This window comes from Festucalex cinctus, chromosome 6 (assembly GCF_051991245.1).
Source record: "Festucalex cinctus isolate MCC-2025b chromosome 6, RoL_Fcin_1.0, whole genome shotgun sequence".
NCBI lineage: Eukaryota > Metazoa > Chordata > Actinopteri > Syngnathiformes > Syngnathidae > Festucalex > Festucalex cinctus.
Window position 1 is genome coordinate 7,727,984 of NC_135416.1, and position 22,699 is coordinate 7,750,682.

At 40.2% G+C, this 22,699-nt stretch overlaps 1 long non-coding RNA gene across 1 annotated transcript in view; it reads left to right on the forward strand.

Moving 5' to 3' along the window:
* The window catches only part of LOC144020781 (uncharacterized), a 70,223-nt gene extending 49,464 nt beyond the window's left edge, over positions 1-20,759 (forward strand). The window contains exon 8 of the long non-coding RNA XR_013283966.1: positions 20,596-20,759. This is a non-coding gene — a long non-coding RNA (uncharacterized LOC144020781). The remainder of the gene's footprint in view (positions 1-20,595) is intronic.
* Positions 20,760-22,699: the final 1,940 nt, after the last annotated feature.

Below are 22,699 nucleotides of genomic sequence, written 5' to 3' on the forward strand. Positions count from 1 at the left end.
CAGATATACATCAGCGATTTAGTCGGCCAGTCGTACCATACGAACAGCACGCAGTCGACGAAGCCGTTAATTGTGTACGTGGTGAAGCACACATGCTGATTTTTTTTTGCCTTTTCATGTGTGAGGGTCTCACATTAAAAAAGTTTGCGCGTGTAGTGTGTTTACTGTAATTGCCTGTCTTTCGAATATTTTAATGATCTGAGTCCTATTTATAGTTGTTTATCCAGTTTGTTTGGGTCTTGGGAAGGAAAGCAACTGCGATTGCTGAAGCCCTTTCACATGCACACAAATTTCAGCAAAATTAAATTCATTCAATTTAGCTCTCTGGTAGGATACTGTACATGGTTGTGACCTACAGTTTGCTGCCACAATTTTTTTTTTTTTCCACATCCCAATAAGTTTTCTCCACAATTGATTTTACACTTTGTTGCAGTGTGTAGCTGCGAACAGGACTGCAAAACACCGTCATTTCTTTTTATTTTGTAAAAGGAAGGATTCATTCTTTGACAAATGCACGTTGGTTTTCTAAGTGTCTGTTGTGGCCAATGAGAAACGACTGAATATTTACAGCCTACTCCCCTTAACACAATCACGAGCTGCAATTGTGTGTGTTTGTGTGCATGCGCACGTGCAAGCCTGTTGGAGAAGGTGTTGGGCATTAAATTGAGCGATGGAGCGGCCCTATTGATTTCCACAGTAGAGAAAAAGTAATCTTCTCTTCGCTGGGATCCACGCTCGCGTGTGTGCGCGTGTGTGTGCGCGGCGATCCCGATGTGATTGAAACAGTGGTCAGAAACAGTATTAAAGATTTTATAGCCTCCTCCTCGTGGGTACAGTAAATCACTCCAAAGTAGTGGATAATAATTGTTGCCGTAAACAGCATCTCAGGCTGTTCAGTCCAAACAGAAGCCCCCGGTCCACTTAACCTGGGTGGGTGCTATATAGAACCATACTGTGTGTTTTTAAATTGGCTGGCGGTGAAATGGTACATGACGTGACATAAAAGGGAAAAATATGCAGTTGGCTGTGGAGAACTGCAAAGATTTATGTAAGCAGCTGAGATAGGCTCCAGCACCCCCTGCGACCCTTGTGAGGAGCAAGCGGTTCAGAAAATGGATGGATGGATGGATGGAATCCTTATGTGTGTGCCCTATTTTTGCACTTGACAAAGGCCTGGAGACAAGCTAGCATCATAACTGTAAATATAAAGTATAAGTTGACCTCTCCACCCACATACATGCCAATGCTCTGTCCTTGTCTGTGTTGCAGCAGTGCTCACAAATAAATCAAGCCAGGCTTGTGTTCTCTATTTTTTGCTTCCAGAGACAAAGGCAAGCCCACTGATGAAACATAACCCAGGTTAATTCAATATAACCCCTTCGACGATGTGATTTATCTGTTCGTCAATTGTGCAGTAAGGCCGACGTTATTTATCATATCGGTTTAACAGCATTGTTTTTAAAATGCTGGTCAAGACATCAGACGCGCATCTGTTATTGTAATAGTGGGCAGCTGTTCATGGTCAGGCCAGTGATAGTCCTCCACAGTTAATGTTTTATCTTTGTTGCACTTGACCATCACCCATTACTCTGACAAACAAAAATGGGATCCAGCACATCTCGATAAAGTAGAATCCATTGTCGCCGACAAGCAACGAAACATGACTCAAAATATTTCATAGTATTGTGGAATTCTCTGGGAAAAAAAAAAGTGGTTTATACTGCCCTCAGTGCTGGCAGATTTACTGTTATTACTAGGGGTGTGAAGTGCCTAGTACCTGACGATTCGATTCGTATCACGATTCACAGGTCACGATTCGATTCGATACCGATTAATCCCGATCCGAATTTATAAGTCGATTGTTGCGATTTTTTTTCATTCAAATTTAGAAAATACTAATCAGTAAGCTTGTAGAGTGTAAGATTTATATGAAAATGTATTATTTATTTATATGAAGTTTCAGTCTTATAGAGGTTGTAATTTGTTTCATGTTTGAACAGCATTGAAATAAAATATTAAGGCTTAATGTTCCGTTCATATAACATTCTTCCATGCTTAAGGTGTGAATCCTAAAAAAATAAAAAAAAAATAAAAAAATAAAATATCGATTTGGCCGATTATTGAATCGATTCGAGAATCGCGCGATGTAGTATCGCGATATATCGCCGATTCGATTTTTTTTTAAAATTTTTAACACCCCTAGTTATTAATAAAAGAGGTGAATGTGTTACGATGGTGCACTGCTGATTCTTGGACCACAAAGCGGACTTAACATGATAGCCACTAAAACAGAATTTAATGAAACTAGGATGCACGTGACACGTGGAAATAAAAATCAATGCAACAAATGTGATGTCAACAAAAGATCGATGTGGAGAATAACTAATTCTTCGAGTCAAAACTAAACAACAGAAGGAAGACAGAAGTAACGCGCGGAATCAAGTCGTTACAATCACAAGAAGGAGTAAGAGAAATGTAAAAAGTACAGTAAGCAATGTTTATTATTGTGGTTGCAATTTTTAGAGGATTTGTCAAGTTTCATATCTGTGTGTCTGCGAATATTTCACTGATCACAAGCTCACAGGCTCAGCCTTTTGCCTGAGCTTCAATATGTTCTTACTATGAGGTGGCATTTCGTGGGGATTTAAAGAAACCCCCTGCTGCATAGATGTAATATGAATCGTGGAGACCGCATTCACCTCACGTTGGAATGAAATGGTGAAAATAAAATCAATTCAATGCCCATCGAGATCGGCCGCAGCCGCATTACAGCTCTTTTGCATTTACAGAGTTCTTTATCAGTCTTTCACAGAGACTAAAATGGCAATCATCCATGACAGCACGATGCAAGACCATTTCAGACTGAAACACAAAACAGCTCTCAGGACGTCTCGGCGCTATTTGCGCTGTGGCTTGTTGTGTGTACGTGTGTGTGTGTGTGTGTGTGTGTAATCAGGAGAACCCGCCTAGGCGCATGATTTCACTATTTGTAGTTTTTCACTCTTGTTTTATGTTGATTGCCAGAGTTTTGATTAGCCGGATCACTGTATGAATGCAGGGCAGGGAGGCCGGCCTCGTTTGTGTGATTGCCAGTCAAAACAGTCATTATGTTATGAGGCACGACAGGCTGTCATTCTTCTTCCTGCTGATTTGCATGCACAACTTTGTGTGGAACATTTGCCAGCCTTGCCACCGGCTCTTTAAAGAGTGATGGCAAATCTTCCACATCGAGAGTCTGACTCAGAAATGGCAAAAGACGGCAGTTTGCCAGGGTGTCGATTTCCAGAGTCGAGCAGAATACTAGCCTAGTGGTTAGCACTTGTGCCTCACAGTTCTAAGGTTCGATGTTCGAAACTTAGCTAAGTTTGGTCTGGTGACCTCCGTATTACCAACCTTGCTCTCACAAGATAAATTCTCGCGGTTTTTGTGAGTTCACAAACTCCGGAGATTACATCTTGTACTGGGTCCGTTGATTTTCACCGAGCGGTTCAGACCAATCACAGAGCGACATTGTGTTTAGGGCGGGACATACAACTCTGACGAAACCAGGAAGCCAGCGCCGATGCTGGGGCTAACAAACAAAACTAACGTGGACGAATGGACGCTACAAATAATTCTGTTCTTGTAGAATTACTCACCGTTCCCTTGTTGAATGTTGAACAGCGATAGGCGCTTCGTGCATTTCTAGCTGGTAAGATGTTCGTGCTTTTCCCCCCTTAGACAAGAACGAGGACAAAATTTTCACCTGTGGCCGTGATTGGTTAAAACAAACGTGTACAATGCCGCATCGTCCAATCAACTCGAATTATTGTATAGAATGTTCCGCCTTTCCTGAGCAAATTACGGTGGAGCGGTACCAGATGGATAGTGCGGAGAACTCCCTTGAGTGAAGCGCAATATAGTCAAGGCTTGTGTAAGAGAGGTAAGCGTTATCCCGATCGACTGGAAGGAGGTGCCCGGTTTATTCCCTTCCCTAAACACTCAAAACAACTACGAAAAATGTCTGCACTGGATCAAACTTTGTGGAAGACCACACGACTAGTTGAATCGTTCCAAAATTACCAGAAAATACTACGACTGCACTAAGGTAATGTTCTCAATTGTTGTTTTTTAGCCAAAGGCTAACATTAGCTCCGGGTAGCTAACAGTCCACGCGTTTGTTGACTTATTATTTACTATAAATACCAACAGAACAAACTTGGCACACACAACCAGATGAATGCCTCAAAAATGACTAGAAACCACTACGTCTGCACTAAGGGAATGTTCTCAATTGTTGTATTTAGCCAAAGGCTAACATTAGCTCCGGGTAGCTAACAGTCCACGCGTTTGTTGACTTATTATTTACTATAAATACCAACAGAACAAACTTGGCACACACAACCAGATGAATGCCTCAAAAATGACTAGAAACCACTACGTCTGCACTAAGGGAATGTTCTCAATTGTTGTATTTAGCCAAAGGCTAACATTAGCTCCGGGTAGCTAACAGTCCACGCGTTTGTTGACTTATTATTTACTATAAATACCAACAGAACAAACTTGGCACACACAACCAGATGAATGCCTCAAAAATGACTAGAAACCACTACGTCTGCACTAAGGGAATGTTCTCAATTGTTGTATTTAGCCAAAGGCTAACGATAGCTCTGGGTAGCTAACCGTCCACGCGTTTGTTGACTTACTTACTATTGACTATTAATGCCAATAAAACATTGAAACTATGAGGTAATATACATTCATTCTTACCCTGCTAGACAGGAACAATGTCCAAAAACTTTGGTTTTGCTGACAATCAGTCGACTTGAGTGAGGCAACTGTCTTTTTCTGACTTCTGTAGCAGCAGGCAACGACGTGCATTTCCTTTGTTTTTGGTCAAAATTGCATGGAGAGGGAGTGAAGATATCCGTCACTAAAAAATTTAAAGCCCCTCTGCTTGCTTCGAAGAGAAATGTCAGCGTCCTGAAAATACCTGACCGAGAAATCACAAGGAACATCTGACAACTTTGACATTACTGTGGATGCACTTTCGCTCATCGTGACCGGTAAATGTCCGAGGGGGCTGCTCGTCACGTTTAGTGGGCGGGGAGGGGCGTGCCATCAGTCCAGGATGTCAACTGGAATAGGCTCCAGCTCAGGAAAAGCATAATAGAAAATGGATGGATGGATTTTCACCATGTTTATTTTATTTTTTTATTTTTTTTTTTGCCGTTTCATTTGACTGTTGCAAAAGCGCACATTTTGCACACAAGTTGCTGCCGGAGTTTTAGTTCCTAAACTGTTTGCATTCCAGTGCAATGCAAAGCATCCTTTTAATCATGAGCGAGGGACGCGCTCCCTGAAAACAGTGGCTAATTAAATGACGTTCATTTGGCACAGTCACAGCCCCAATGGGACACGAGGCCCAAAGCCAGAACCTTCGCAAGTCACTAGCGAGTTGCTCTTAATTTTGAGTTTAAAAAGTTGCTGTTATTTACATTTTGGCACAAGATTATCGGAATCCTGTGGGTGTACGATAATAAAACCGTTATTTATATATTTATTTATTTTTATAACCAAGCACTATTCTCTACCCTGTTTAATCAGTTCCATCCCCAAAAAACAATAACTATTTTTGCTACCTGTGCTTAATAAGAAAAATAGCACTGTTCAATAACACAATAAAAACATGATAAAAGAGACCGTAAAGAAATGAACAGAGGTAAGATTAATTACATTGGGAAAGCGGAAAGTCAAAACGACAATGTACGCTGAGAGACTTGGCCAACTGAGTGATGTCAGGAACTTGGCCTGCCAGTGTTGTCATTATGTATTTGTGTGTTTGACTACTTGTCACTTTTGATTAATGGCTGAAAGTACGTCAGTGACTGTGGCTCACCTTTATTTTCACTTCACTCTAGCGACATCATTTAGCTACGCATCTGGTGTATTCTTTTCAAAATGAAGTAATGTGTAAGCCATTTATTTTTTTAAACCTTGTAAAATGAGTTTAAAATGTCATTGTGTGATTGTGGTCTGTTATTAGCGCTCGGTTTTAAGTATTAATTTAAGCAGTTCAACACATTTTCGGCAGAGCAGGGGTCAGATACGAGCGTTTTTTTTCCACCATTTACGGCAGGATTTGGGCTATACACCCCATGAATTACTGAATTACGCTTAATTTTTGGCTTCCCATCTTCTAGTGCAGACGCAACCTGCTGTAATTGCCGCCTGTGCCATCAGAGGGCGCTCTTGCAACTGCACAGCAAATGCAAAACATTTCATACTTCCAAAGAAAACGTGCCCAACAAAACAAACAAACAAACAAACTGATAATAATTGAAAACTATTCTGTTGAGCAACTTTTGAGGAACCTAATTAGAAGATGTTGTGACTTTTGCCACTTTGCCGATGGGCAATGTTTAGACTTTAATAGTAATCATCACTTTAACATCCGCAGAAGTAAACACGAAGCCCTGGAGCGAGCACGCGAGAGAAAACACACACACTTTATAGTGTAATGGAGTCCTGAGAGTGGGTGGATGAGAGGAAGAATGCCAGTAGGAAGATGAAGACTCGGATGTATAGACAAGGAGAAGACTGAGAGAAGAAGAAGCAACACGTTAACGGCGGCAAATGATGGCAGAGGAGGAACGAGAGCTTGTTGGCTTCAGTGAACAAGTGGGGAATGACAAAGAGAGTCATAAAGGCTCACGCACACACCGAGCGGGACAGGTGAAGTGCGGAATGAATAATGGAAGGAACGGCGAGCGAAGGAGAGATAGAGAGCGCAAGGGAGGACAGAGGCCAAGTACAGGAGGTGAAATACGTCAGAATTGATCCAAATGAACGGGACCACCTGCACCTGGCTCAAGCACTTACAACGTGAGCTAACTTGACTTCTGTACAGTTTGTTTTCCATTATGTGTTAGCATTAGCATTAAGCTTTACCACACTTCGACAATAACAACGACTCCCATTTTGATTCTGTGGAGTCTCCTAGTTAATGGGCGCATTTTCTTCTACGGAAGTGATGCTACACGTCGAAGCGCATATCTTGTACCAAGAATCCAATCCTTACTGATGGGCAATCCGACCAAATCGCACAGACTCAGCATTGAAGTAAGCAATTCCACGGTTCAAGAGGCCGCAGTTGATAAAAGGGAATGGGAAGCGAGGATGTGACCTCAAGCCAGTTGGTACCGGTTAACCCTTGTCAAAACTATTCATTTTCAGTTCCCGGAAATGTTGAAGTGTCCAATTCCCCGGAAAGTGACAATACGGTTGATTTGATATATCAGCCTAATCAGGCCTGTTCTTTTTCTTTTCTTTCTTTCTTTTTTTTTTTTTTGTTTTGTTACGGCAGCGAGAGCAAGTCTATGCCGGGCAAGGTGATAGAAGAGAAGCACTTAATTTAATTAAGCAGTTTTATCAGTCGTCCCTGCGCTCATATAGGGAAAGAGACCTGTTTTGAATAGACTATTGCTACGTAATTACCCTTTATCTGCTCGTTGAGGGGGTTAAGACTTCTTTAACGACCAGCCATTTTGTTTAAGACAGAACTGAAAAAAACAACAACTATATGAATAAAATATATATATATATATATTTATCAGTGGTGATTTTGAGTTAATTTAAAGCTCTTTTAACACTACTAAAAAAAAATTTAACGCGCATTTAATGACCGCCCCCTTAGCAGACATGTCCACGTCAAAATTTAGCAATAATAAATTCAATAATAATGCATATAGTTCTGGAGACTGGGGTCAAGTTGTATTTTACAATTTTAAAAATGTGCAGAATTTCACAAGTTACTTCATGTTAAAGATCAGATCGCGATTAATATAAAAAGAAAAATGCACTGACCTGTCGCCGTCTTATAAATGCAATTATGCCATCTAGTGGCAGAAAATGACCTCAACACAAATCAATATCACACTCGTTTTTTTACAGTACAGTAGATCTTTTTAATTTTAACTCAATTTTATGAATTATTATGAAATTACTGTGTCAATGACTAAAAGATTACATATTTTTATTTGATTATTTCATTCCCGCTTTCATGTTAACAAGAGTATAAATAGTAGCAATATGAGAAGTAGTCTGAAAAAAAATTGTACATATTACTGCACATTTGGAACAGATAAAATTTGTAATTAATCGTGAGTTAAATATTGATATATTGCGATTCATTACAATTAAAAATTTCAATCACCTGTCACCCCTATATATGTATATATATATATATATATATATATATATATATATATATATATATATATATATATATATATATATATATATATTTATCTCCAACATGTAACCTTTAAGGAGACTTTTAATGTCGTTCAGTGTTGTCGAATCCATCCACAGGCATTATTATGTTTTTTAGCTCGTCTGTCTGTCCAGACTCGTTCCCGTGCGCACAATATCTCATGAACGCGTGGAAGGAATTTCATTACATCTGGCACAAATGTCCTTTTGGGGGAAGAATGGATTAGCAAAGTCAAAGTCACTGTGGGCAAAACATGTTTGACAGAAGGACACAAACAAACTTATCTAACCGTTTCTCTCCATTCGTATGAGAGAAGGTGAAAAACATTAGCGCATAATCGAAGAGGTCTCTCTGGTGTTGTTTGCGTTGTTTGCATTTGCGCACAGATTATGAACAGAACTCGTGTGTGTCATCTACTTAAGGTAAATAAATGCCTCCATCAAATAGGCCAGTTTGAGGAGAAGTAACGGGTAGTAACTATTATACAGCAGTCCATATGTCATGCTCTGAACTGTTTTATTCCCACAAATCAGTTCACTCATGTACGACTGTTATCCTTATTCTATCTGATATATTAATTGGTATACACGTATAGGCCTGTAAATGTGCTAACATATGTGCACCACATGACTGCCATGTATCTATCTACACCAGGGGTGTCAAACATAAGGCCCGCGGGCCGTATTAGGCCCGCAAAGGGGTTAAATCCGGCCCGCGAGATAATTTTGTAAAGCTAAAAAAAAAGAAAAAAAAAAGAAAAAAGTGTAATGTGGGAATAATTAATCAGTCGGCCACAATCAAAATATATAAAATTTGTAACTTCACAAGCAGTCCTGTACGGGGGAATCGACCTGGATGTCATTATTTTACACACAACTTAGTTACAGTTTATTTAATTATTATTATTATTATTATTATTATTATTATTTTATTTTATTTTTTTACTCATAGACCGACAAATGTGTTAAATACGACACAAAGTCAATTACTGTTAACACAAATAGATATGGCAAGGATTAGCGTCCTTATAACGTCATTAACTGCGCTACGCAATGTGTTTTGGGAACAATATATATATATGAAAAACAGGTAGATTTAACAAGGCCAGACTCCATTCCATTTGCATTTGTATTATTTTTTGGAACAATATGATTACAGTTGAGTGCCGTAATTTAGGGCTGGCATAGCGAAAATCTGCGTATAATTGACGGCAATCGTTTTTAAGTTATATACACCGTTATTTTACCGATGCGGCCCACTTGGTAATATATTTTCCTCCATGCGGCCCCTGAGCTAACATGAGTTTGACACCCCTGATCTACACAGTAGCATCATAACAGGTGGTATTGGAGAGTTAAGCTCCGTATCCATGACAACCATCCCTCTCACACCTACTTCTTCTCCAATTGTGATTTGTTTTTAGCGCACATTTCAACCTTCGGCGCTCTAAGAAGAGCACAAGGTGACACTGAACCATAAATGGAAACCTTTTTTTTTTTTTTTTAATACTTAATCCGATTCCATCTGTCTGGCCGCTCGCGACTTGTATTTACCAGCGTGTGCGCGCGTTGCAGCGAAAGTACAGAAACAGAAGGGAGATTGAAAAGAGGATGATGTAAACTAATCTCTGTCAGCAGGCTACTTCCCGCGAGAGGCCGAGTTCATTTCACACATACGCCAATAGTCAGAGCATACGCCGCTCGCTCAAAGACAAGATAATCCCATAGGTTAAATACGGAAAAAGATGACGCACAATTATACAATAGCATTAGCATTTGAATAGCCTTATGAACGTGTGTAGTGCATTGATTCCATACTGTGTCCAAAAGGTTGAGGTATCATTTAAGAGCTGTGAAGGTGATATAATAAAAGGGATGTTTTCATGTTAATGTTAATGTTCAATCCCAGTATTATTCAGGCAAATTTCGAGGTAAAGTTCATTTTTATTTTCAAATGGGAGTCACAGCAGAAAACGTACGTCGGGTTGCTTGAAGATTCAAGCAAGACTTTATTCGTCCAAATGTCACTTTTTTTAAACAAAACGTTAGCCCAAACAGTTACTGAATCATCATCATCATCGTCATTTTGAAATAAGTGTTCTGTTTTTCAATAAAGGGATGATAGCTCGACAGATTAATTGATTGCAACCTTAAAAAACAAATTCCACTCTTTGAATTGACATATTGATGTGAATGAACTTTTCTACAATATTCTCAATTACTGAAATAGACCTGCAGATGGGAATTTTGTCTCAACGCTGCACTTGTGGCAGTTGTGGCTTATGCCTTTTTTTTTTTTTTTTTAAATCCATATCGACCCCCCCCCAACCATTCTCTGGTCATTTTGAGGTGCATGCGGGACTTCCTGACGTTGCATCCTGCTGAGAAGCAGACAAGTGGTGTCCAGGAGTGGATGGATAAGAACACTTGGAAAACGTTTCCTTATGAATGATATGCTTCAAAGTCAAACCAGTAAGTAATGCAATCATTCAGAAAAGGCACTGTCAAAGTCAGAATCTTTTTGAATATTTTTTTGTGAGAGGCACACTTTTGACAAGCATTGTTCCGTCTCGTCGGGACATAGGAGGGCTGAAAAAGATGGAAATGGTTGTAATGCATTGTGACAGACAGGAAATACGTGAATGAACGAGCAGCGCTCGATACAATTGAGGAAAACGTTCATGTCAAAGTTTTCATCTGAAAGGGGAACGATGGGTAATGAACAATTCATCTGTTTGAATGTCTCTCAGAAGCCTCTTCTCTTCGGCCGTACAATTTGGACAAAGATTAGCTACCACAAAGTGATTGCTTGTGGCGAAAACAAATCACACTCGATTGCTTTTGGAGAGCGCAGACCTCTGCCAAGGCCAAACAATCCAAAAACAATCCTGCCCTAACTTCCATGACATAGTAGGTAATACCACTCCAAATCCTGTAGATGGTGGTAATGCAATTGCGTATTTTTGCTTGTGCTTGCTCATCTATACTTACTCGCTTGCTTCCTTCCTTTGGTCCTTCCTCTGGTCTCTTGATGTCTCCCTAATCTTCTTGGAATTCACATGTATCTGGGGTTGGTGAAATGTTCTGGATTTGTAACTTTGGATGGATGTTGATGGCTTGCTTGGTGCTGGATTTCACTTTGCTTCATCTTTCCTTCCTTTGATCCTTCATCCGGTCTCCTGACTACTTCACGACTCCGATCAGCGACTGCTGCGAGGTCCCTTTTGTTCCTGAAGGACTTCTTCTTCTTCTTCTTCTTCTTCTTTTTTGTTATTATTCTTTTCCGCAAAAAAAATGCATTTTTGAGACACTAAACGTGAACTAAAACTCACCAAACTTTACACACACATCGGGCCTGGCGAAAAATTGTATATTTTAAAGTTGCCATACATGATAACAGAAAAATGGCTCCGTGGCGCCCCCTACATAGGTTTAACGGCTCTCCATCCCGCTACGATTGTCCTACGGCTACGAAAAAGTGTGGCACCTGTAGGATATCCAGATGAACAAAAAAAAGTCTTTGATAGGTGTACCCTAAAATATACAGGAAGTGAGGTATGAATATTTTAATGTCCAATTTTGGCCCATTTTTGCACATTTACAAGGGTCATACTTTTGCCGGTTAACGGTTAACCCGATTGACTTCAAACTTGGGCTGTACCATCTCAACACCTGGGACAACAACATGGCAAAAATAAATCTAAAGTTATTGGCATACCATATGATGGGGGTGGGGCATCAAATTTAGAGTTTCAAAATTCTTAATGAATCATTGCCGGTTGTACGTTTAATCTAGTTTAAAAATAATTTTGTACTGTACTAGGCGTTTTTAGCCTATCAGAAAAAAGGATAAACATTTTAACTTCACTGTATAGGGTGGTTCTTCTGCGATTGGCTGGCAGCCAGTCCAGGGTGTACCCCGCCTACTGCCCAGAGCCAGCTGAGATAGGCTCCAGCACCCCCCGTGACCCTTGTGAGGAATAAGCGGTCAAGAAAATGGATGGATGGATGGATGGATGGTTTGAGGGTGTTTCTTAGACCACCAAAGTAAAAAAAAAAAAAAAAAAGCTTCAATTTAATGGACAATCAACTTTAACAGATGACCCCTCCCCCGCATTAGTCTGTTAAATTGAGGTTCCACAATATTTGCGTCTACTCTTCCAATCTCTCAAATATAGGGAACATAATAATTATTCCCCAAACAGATGCAGATATCTCAGTTGAATTTATCTGCTGATGAACACAGCTAATTTGATGCTATCACTTCCCAATACAAATAGCCGTAAAACCTCATTGTGCAGGCCAAATATTGTTGTGGAAATTGAATGCAGAACAGTCATGTCACGGCTATTGCCTTTCTTAATTAGCGTCCGTATTGGAGCCAGTAGCATTCCAGCAAGCAATCAGCGAAACTCGGGTTGAGTTTTGAGCAAGCATTAAATCTGAAAGTCTCTACGCGCTTGCCTAGAAAGTGAAAGCAATGTCATTTTTATATCGTTAGAGTAATGAAGCAAGGCCGTTGGGAATTTTCAACTTTAAACTGACTTTGTCTTCTTGTGACTGACAGCTCTCAAAATCATTATCTGCCTTTCAGCAGTCGCGGCATGGACCCTGTGATTAGTCAGCGCGTCGAACAGCTGAACGTGATGAAGCGCGACTGCTTGTGTTCTCGCGTCCAATGTGAACCGCGGTCGCCCGCGCGCAGCTAAATTGCTTTTCAACAACTATATAATAACGGCGGTAGAGCAGCATTTGTAATGGCGGTAAATAACGTCAGGAGGTTTTAAGAGAGCACTAAATCAAACGGGAGCGCCGCCATGGCATTCAAACACGCAACGTTTTGACGAATGTCGCCGGAGCTGTTAGGAGACAGCGAACGGGGGGACGTGGAGAACATTTATGTGTGCAGCGGGAAAAACACGTTTTCTATTGAATTGATTCGCAACCTATGCAGCTGAGACCTCCCTTAACACGCACACACATGCCACGCCACAGCTGCACACGAAAGGTAAATGCTTGTAAAAATTTTTTTTTAAAAATCAAATCTTCTTGTGGCTCAGAGGGCAGGTGTTGCACTTTGTTTGCATACGGATTTGGATGTGTGCGTACGCACGTGTCCGTGAAATTTTGCATGCATATCATCAAGCGGTCTGTTGCGTGGGGAATGAACTTCATTCGCCAGCCCACGTCTGCTGATCTTTTTCGAGGTCAGGTCATTAGATGAACACGGGCTGTGATTGGTTCAGGTCACCTGGCACGCATACACAAACAAGCGCACACTAACTGTTACTTTTCCTACAGACATTGCAATGTTTCCTATTTTTAGGTTCACCAACTTTGTTCTTGAAAAAAAAATAAAAATCAACATTTCATGTCTTGACTGGTCTGACTTATGCTGCATTCGAGGATGGTGGGAAGTCTGATTTATCCAATTTGGTTTTTCCCAGTTCCAACTAGGGATGTAACGATGAGGGCAATACAGTGGTACCTCTACTTCAGAAATTAACTCATTCACTCCCAGCCATTTTCACAGAAGCAATCCCGTTCGCTCCCGGCTTTTTTACTGGATTTTGACTGATTTTGCAAGGCCCACAGAATATTGTGTTCTATTGCTATAAAAGCCTGGACTCTATCAAAAGAAATATTAAAGTATCTTCTTTCATCAGGAAAAAAAAAAGTATGTTTCTATCTGTTTCCGTTTTGCAGCAATTAGCATTAGAAGAGAGCTACGTTTCATCAGTTTTCACAAATCTATTCAAAAATTGTAAGTAATTTAGCTTTTTTTCTAGATGGCCCTGGTTGATCTCCTTTGTTCTGCTGCCACCTGCTGGCCGTTTGTGTAATAACTACCATTTCTGCAACCGTTCTTTGCAGTTGAGAGGCTGCATCAAAGCCTTATGTATGCTCTAGCATAAAAACAAAAACAAAAAAAACCCATATAAATACGTCTTTGGGACACTTAAAACATAAAAAAAAACGTATTTACACGTTATTTGGAGCAAATGAGTTCATTGGTTCTGGAAGAAAGTTCTTAAGGAGAAAATTGTGTAAGTAGAGATGCATTTTCTATGTAAATGCCCTAATCCGTTCCAAGCCTCCCAAAATTCAGACATAAATGTTTTATAAAGCATAAAAATGCATCAAAATATGTAACCTCGGGCATAAAATATGGCCATTTGCCGGCCCTCTATCTCCGGGATGCAAAGCCACTGACTGCTAGCCAGAGCTAGTTACAATATAACCAGCACAGTACAACAACAGCTCTCGGAGCTAGCAGGAAAAAAAGTACAAGAACAAACAACGTAAACTGAACTGCACGCCTGCTAGCCCACGAGAACTGTGTTGCGTTCATGAACAGTCAGACATCATAGTGCTCAACAACCCCACTTAGTTCGTTACACTTCCTTTCCTCAAAAGTTCTCCGGGAAAAGGGCACTCAATGGGATTCGGTGATGAACTTGAACTGAACAATGACTGTTGACCACAGAACAAGCCAAGTAAGCCATTTTTGCGCATGCACGTTGTCAGATAGGCTGTGTGACTGACAGCTTTTTTCGCCTTTCAAAAGCCGCACGTACCGGAAACAACGTTCAGGGAACTAACACAATTGATTTCTCATTGTGTGTGCGCGAAACAAACTGTTGACTTCTCCGCTCCCCGCAAGGAAAACAGGACAAAATATACAGGAATTTAAGACCAAAGCAGTAAAATTACGACGGTATTGTATTTTAGAGGACACAAACAGAAATGTTTTCAATGATTTTATTTTGAAGAGGTCGGGCAAGCGCCGCCTAATAGCTTACTAGGACGGAACGCCACTGCTGTAATGTAATATTTTTATTGAACCACAAAAACATGGTGTGATTGTTGAGGAAGAAGTGAATTGCCACGAATCTCCCCTCAACTCTTCTCTGTATATCATCCATCCATCAATTTTCTACAATGCTTATCTTGTTCGAGCCGATCCCTAAATTTGTATTTTATTAGAAACAAACCAGAGGCCAATATGTAAACTCTTTGGCCTCAGAGGTCCCACTGCAATTTTGTCTCGTGTCACAAGTAAACAATCTTGCTCTTTTCTGCTTTGATGGATGCTGGAGCAGCCAGCCTGTGGGGGGCAGTGTAGCTCTGTGACCCAATAGCATAAAAGCACCCAGGAAAAGGGTTGAAAAGGAAATCAGAGGAGAGAGAGAAAGATGAAGAGATGCTGACATTTTCTTACACTGGAAAAAGCACCCATGTGTCACTCTGTCCGCTTTTGTTGCAGCCCTCAAAGGTCTCGAGGCTCTTACTTCCAAGCACATCTTTAAAGTTACAGCTTGTGCGCTGAAAAGCAAGGAGATTTTCGGTCAAGACATGAAACTCACAAGGTTGTGCAGCAATTGTGTGTTGACGTAGTGTAAAAACAGAAAGAAAAAGTGCCTCCGCCATTTTTTTTTTGCATCGTGGATTGAAGCGAACATTACAGTTGAGTGATACGGTCCACCTTGTTTAATGTGTGACAACCGGTGCACTCAACTATTAACTGCTTCTGACATCTGTATTGAAGGCATGCGCATGTATGTGTAGTGTGCATCCATGCATGTGCGTGTGTGTTGTTGAGTCACAGAGGGGGAAAGAGGAGGAGTGTTGGGGGGGGGGGGGGTTGACAGCGTGTCCTGAAATGCATCTGTGACAGATGTGCATGTGGAAAGCATGTCAGGGATGTACATGCACCAGTTACTAGCTCAGCCAGGTGAGTGCACGTCCGGTTAAAATATGCGTGTGCGTACGTGTGTAAAACCTTGAATCATGCGCCAATGAGTTTTTGTATTTACTATTTTTTTATTATTATTATTATTATTATTTTACAGTCAAACACAGCAGAGTACTTTTTAACAACTATTCAAACAAACATTTTTGCGGCTGCTGAAGTCAAGGCAACATTATACAGCACCAAGCTTATCACAGTTAACCAAAACTAACAAAATAACGACCTTTAGTGACCTTTTTCCTGCATCTGACAAGAACTTTGTGTACAGGGAGTTTCATAAGTCTGTCACTTTTCAAAAACTTAAAAGATCTTCGGGTTTTCCTTTGTCAGTCCATTGCTACATCACAGTCAATCTTTTTACTTTTTGCGTAAAACATGATTTCATTGATATTTTACTGGTAATGCCATTCAATGTAGAGAAGGTTTTGGATAGAATTTTTCAAAACTGTGCACGCCACCCAACAGCATTTGCTAACTTCCTGTTTGCGCTACGCTAGCGATGATTTAAAAACGAAGCGTGTTTTGTACAGTGGATGTAATTCTTAACATTGTGTATTTAGTTTTACAATTAACTCCAACTCATTAAACAACTTAAAGAACGCTTTGTGACAACAGAATAACATACGCTACACATGCTAGTTGCAAATGCTGCGCAAGCAAAATGGTGCATTCAGGGTACTTTCATAGTGTCGGAAACTTCGGCTTTCTTTGATAACATTTTCAGGGGACAATAATCAGCCATTTAGCTCAATTGGCTGATGTTTCAAGGCCAGTAATCGGCTGATTATAATCCGTGGCCGATTAATCGGTCGGGCCCTATTTGGCACATTAATTTGCGGGGTAAAAAAAACTATTAAAAGTATCGATTGATGGTTTTATGAATCGATATTGGGCTATGAAAAGGAATATCAATTCGATAATCCATATATCGATATTTTAGACCCAGCCCTAAGGACGATGAAGCAATATAATGACAGACAATGACATAACTATAATAATGAACACTCAGCATATGAATAGCTCGGCATGTTGAAGAATGTCTGTGTAAACCGAGCTATCTCACTGAAAAAGTCTCCTTTTCATCCCCCAAAAGTAAATGCTTAAATGTGTTTATCCGCCAAGATACTTCATTTTCAAGAGTGTTTTTCTTAAATTAGTCTGGTGAGGCCTAAATTGCTTTCTTTGTGTGCATATTAGTTGATTTGCATTAGTTTAATTAAAAATGTTGATCTCGACAGAATTGTTTTGTGATCTCATTTAAGTGAATGGCTGAAGGAACAAACAAGAAGGAAAGAATTAGTACAGGCGCCTGCGTACGAGAAGGGTGGGCCTGGGTGGCAATGAAAAGTCGCTTTGTAAGCCCCAGAGGGCGGAGAACATGTATACAGTATTTGACGGATATGGGGAATTGAGTTTTGAGGATGGCGGATAAAGGGCATCAAGCCAGACGGATGAAAAGAGGAGAAAATGAAAGCTAATGGCGTGCTTCCCGCGGGGTACGCCGTCATTTTTCCTGGGAGATCAGAGAAGGCCCCTCCACACCCAGAAGACCAAAGGGGTCGGGAATGCCTCGCGGGCGCTCGCTTGTGCAAACGTTTGCCGCTCCACATGCTCTTAAACAATAACTACAGGAACACAAATACTCATTAGGTGCTTGTTTATTTAATTAGGAATGTCTATTTTGGTTTCAGGCCGCTTGTGTTTTACAATGCAAGCTTTAGTGTCGTGCAATTTGTGATATTAAGAATACAATGTCGGATTTAATGGTAATTGACTACGTTTAAATGTAGTCAAAATACAGGATAACTTATTTACAAGCGTGAGCAAACAGTTTGTACCAGTGGTGTCAAACATATGGCCCACGGGCCGGATCAGGCCCACAAGATGATCTTGTAAAATTAAAAAACAAACAAACAAGTAATGTCAGACCAAATAATCAGACGGCCAAAATCAAAACAAATAAATTCACAATTTCACGTGCAATCCTTAGACGAGCAATGCAACTTGTACACGGAATTAACCAGGACGTCATTATTTGAAACACAACTTAAAGTTACGGTTTGATGAAAAAAAATAAAATCATAGACTAACATAAATCGAACATAAAAGCTAGGGGTGTGCTCAAAAAATCGATACGGGAATATATCGTTGCGGGCCTCGTATCGAGACGCAGGCGTCAGAATCGATATTGCTAGTTAACTTTAAATAGGCAGTTAACGTTTGCCATTGCAGCTTGCATTGTACCTAAAAAATAAAAAAACAGCAGCGTCTTTGAAGTTAATTGCCTTCAATTAATGCAAAAATAGCTCACCAGTGATTGGACACTGTGTCTTGCTAAGAAAAATTAAAGCAGAGGAAGAATATCAATATTTATTTACTTATAAACTTAACATGGCACATGTCTCATGTGGGATACATATGTATCGCAATACGTATCGTATCGTGGCCCCTGTATCGTGATATGTATCGTATCGTGAGGTTGGTGGCAATACCCAGCCCTAATAAAAGCGGTGAATGCGACACACATTCAGCTACTGGTAGCACAAAGACATATGACATGGATTAACATCCGAAAACTTCATTAACTGTGCCACACAATGCATTCTGGGAACAATATATATGCAAAACAGGTAGATATAAAATGCCCAGAACTCATCCAGGCAAAGTGTTCACGCTTTGCATTTGCATTCGTTTTATTTTTTCAGTTCAGCCTGCAAATAGCAAAAATCTGCGTATAACTGACGCCAATTGTTTTTAAGTTATACACAATGATTTTACTAGTCCGGCAAACTTGGTAATATATTTTCCTCCATGTGGCCCCTGAGCTAATATAAGTATGACACCCCTGGTTTACCGATCTAAACCGCAATGTCATGACGCAAAAAGACATCATTTCTGTTTTTAACTTTCTACGGCTGCGATTGGCTGGCAACCAGTGCAGGCTGTACCCCGCCTACTGCCCAAAGCCAGCTGAGATAGGCTCCAGCACCCCCCGCGACCCTTGTGAAGAATAAGCGGTCAAGAAAATGGAAGGATTTATGGAAGAAATACAAGGTATTTGCTACATTAATTAACGAAGCAGGTTAGGTAATCTAGGGGTGTTATTATGGTTTTTATAAATGTTAAAAGACATATTAAAAGTTATTGTCTAAAAAACATCTTGACTTGACATAATGCTGCACGTCTCTCGCAGAGTGAGGAAGGGTTGAAGTTTTCCAACACTTGTCAGACAGTTTTAAAGAGTTACTAGATTTGTTTTTAAATCGTGTTTTCAACATTATAAATTGGTAAACAATGTGTTATATAACTGACATGTGAACAGACAAATAGTATTGATTTGTGAAAAAAATATTAAACTGACCGTATTTGGACGGATGGAGTTTCAGCCTGACAGCGATGATATCTTTATTGATTTTCAGATATTTTGCTGAAGACATTGGCAGGAGACCAAGAAACAAAATAGTGATGGAAAACAGTTGAAGAAGGCAGCCGGTCACCCCGTTAAATCCGTTTCTTCAATACTTTTCACATTTCTCTAAAGTCTTTGGCCATTCGTCGTATAACATAAGTTAGTTTTTGCAGTGTGACATTGTTTGTCTTTTCTTTTAGCCACATATGTATTGATCGCCCATCCATCCAAAGTCAATAAAAGTTGATATAAATGACCCCAAAATATTACTGGTGGATTTTCAGTGGGCGGGGATTTTGCTTGATGAGGTAGATCATTTCCAACAGTTTTTGATGTGATCTGTCCCACATATCTCCAATGTCTTTATAGTTATAGTTATAGTTTTTAAAGTAAACACAATTCTTAAGAACTTTACTTTTCTATCCAATCCGAGCGAGATGATCTGGAATTACTTGGAGGGAAGGTAGTTCCAATTCTAGAAATGCTTAAGAAAGATGCCTGGATGTACCTGACCAACCTTAAATAAAAATAAATACAATAATAATAATAATAATAATAATAATAATAATAATAATAATAATAAAACAAACTGTAACTTTGAGATGTATTTATACGTTTTGGCTTTGATGCAACCTCTGAACTGAAGAAAATGCTTGAAGCAATGGTAGTTATTACAAAAACTGCCAGCAGATGGCAGCAGAGTATAAGAGACCAAAAATCTCTTTTCCCTACTATTTTAAACAGATTTGTGAATAATGATGAAACGTAGCCATATTCTAATGCTAATTAATGCAAAATGGAAACAGATAGAAATAAAAAAAATTCCTGATGAAAGAAGAGACTAATCTTTCTTTTCGTAGGTTCCATGTTATTATAGCAATAGGACACAATATTCTGTGGGCATTGTTAAATCAGTCAAAATCCAGTAAAACAGCGAAAATGTCCTGGGAGTGAATTAGTGAATGAGTATGAGACCAGCTGTTCAACTTTTACAGACTGTATGTCCTCAACCAATTTTACTACAATAACTTCTTTCTTGTGTTGAGCTTTCTTCTGGACTTTAATAATCCTGCTTGAAAGTTTCCCCTGTAGTTCTGTATTGTTTGTGAGTATAGTGTCTTTTCAGCTCAGGCCACTCCTGCCCCGCAGTGTGCTGTTTGATAATTGTGTGTGATTACAGGTGCACCGGGAAGAACTTCAGAAAAATCCCAGACGTCCGCACCGCAGGTCCCCGGGACCAGCCGCGAGGCTCCCCCTCGTCACGGCGGACACCCGAGGAGCCGGAGACCCGGATTAGCTGTCGGCTTTTGTTGCTAAAGGCAAGTCGCCCCTGCGATAGGAGTTAAGAGATCAAGCGCACAAATACACAAAAGAAAAGCAAACAAAACAAAGAGACACAATCAATGAGTCATCTCCTAGTGTGCAGTGTTTCTCTTTTATTCCACATTTAGCCGTGCCCAGTTCACTCGACGACCCTGAAATTGTCGGTCATATTTTCTTATTGCCTCCCGTCCCCACCCGTCGTCCTCCCACTTTCACTCCAGGCTGACTTTTCCACGCGTTCTCACCTGCATTGCTACACTCTCCTTCCATATAAAAGAGCCACAAGCTTGAACTGTGATTTTCACACTCTCTCCTCTCAGTTTGACTCACTCAAAGAGATTCCTTTCTCTCACCATTCTCTCTTTCCCCCACTGGTATTACACTTATCCCTACATCCCTCCCTGTCTCTTTCAGTTCCAATACAGGTGTGACCTAACCCACCTAACAATTCCCGCTTCATTTTTTTTTTCTCACCCATCCACATGAAAGGCTTCCTGCTACCCTTAGTTCACCCTCACACGGCGCCCGAGGGGACAACTGGGATATCGGGTGGAGCCGCAGGTTTAAGGGGGATCAAGTTCCCCTTCTTGAAACGTAATAGCACAGCATCACCCCAGGCTACAATGAATCGAAACAATAAACGGATATATTCACACATACAGTAAGCGGATACTCGCAGGCCATTCAAGTGAGACGATAAGGATAGTTGAGAACCTTTGCTTGTAAACGTTACATAAGGATTGATTAAGTCCTAGCTGTTTTTTAGAGTAATTTCCTATAAATTGCTGGCGTTGGGCCAGAACCTCTCTATAAGTCACAATTTGGTAAATCCCGTATTTTTAAAAAAATATATGGTTTTGGTCAGTCCACACATGTGGGTGTCATTTTTACAAACTATTGACTAAAATGTGGAAAATGGCTTTCTCTCTTTGATGATGCAATGTTAATGGTTGAGCAAACAAAAAAGTGAGGATTTTGGAGGTACAAGGTTTTGGCCCGACGCCAGCGACATGCACTGCTTGGAAGAGATGCTTCATGTCTTGTGATCTCTGATTAGGAGGAACAAAAATCTGATTAAAATTGGTCACATGGCCACTGCAAGGTTATTATAATTAAAGAAAACTAACAAAGTAACCCAAACTAAAATTGCTAACTTAATCAAAATTAGAATGAAGATGCTCTTAAAAAAAAAAAAAAAAAGGAAAACTAATTGAAACTACATGTGTTTATAAATATAACTATAATTAATGAGAATTATCACAAAAATGTCCATTTTCCACCATCATGACATCATGTTGGGTTGGTCATACAGTCATGCTTGAAACTTACGAGCACAACTGCAATGTAATGTACAAAAGCTAATTGTTATTTAATGACAGAAAAATGCTATGAATCATCACCAAAATTAATACGCACATCTTTACTCGTGTCAACTTAAACAACAGTCCAGTTGCCAAAGTGTTTTACAGTGTGCTCATAAGTTCACAGTTGCTCGAGGGATCAAATAACAACCAATCACGGCTGACTTGTTTTCTGAAGCTGAGCTCTGATTGGTCGTTGCCTGATCCCTGAGCAATTGTGATGTCATTTTCAGTGGACAGCAAGTGGCAAAATGGCCGCCCCGAGACGTATAAAAATGTGTGGATTTTGCTGCTCAGCTCATATTAAACATCCATCCATCCATCCATCCATCCATCCATCCATCCATCCATCCATTTTCTTGACCGCTTATTGCTCACAAGGTTCGCGGGGGGTGCTGGAGCCTATCTCAGCTGGCTTTGGGCAGTAGGCGGGGTACACTCTGAACTGGTTGCCACTCAATCGCAGGGCACACAGAGACGAACAACCATCCACACTCACAAGCACACCTAGGGGCAATTTGGAGTGCCCAATTAATCTGCCATGCATCTTTGGAATGTGGGAGGAGACCAGAGTACCTGGAGAAGACCCACACATGCACG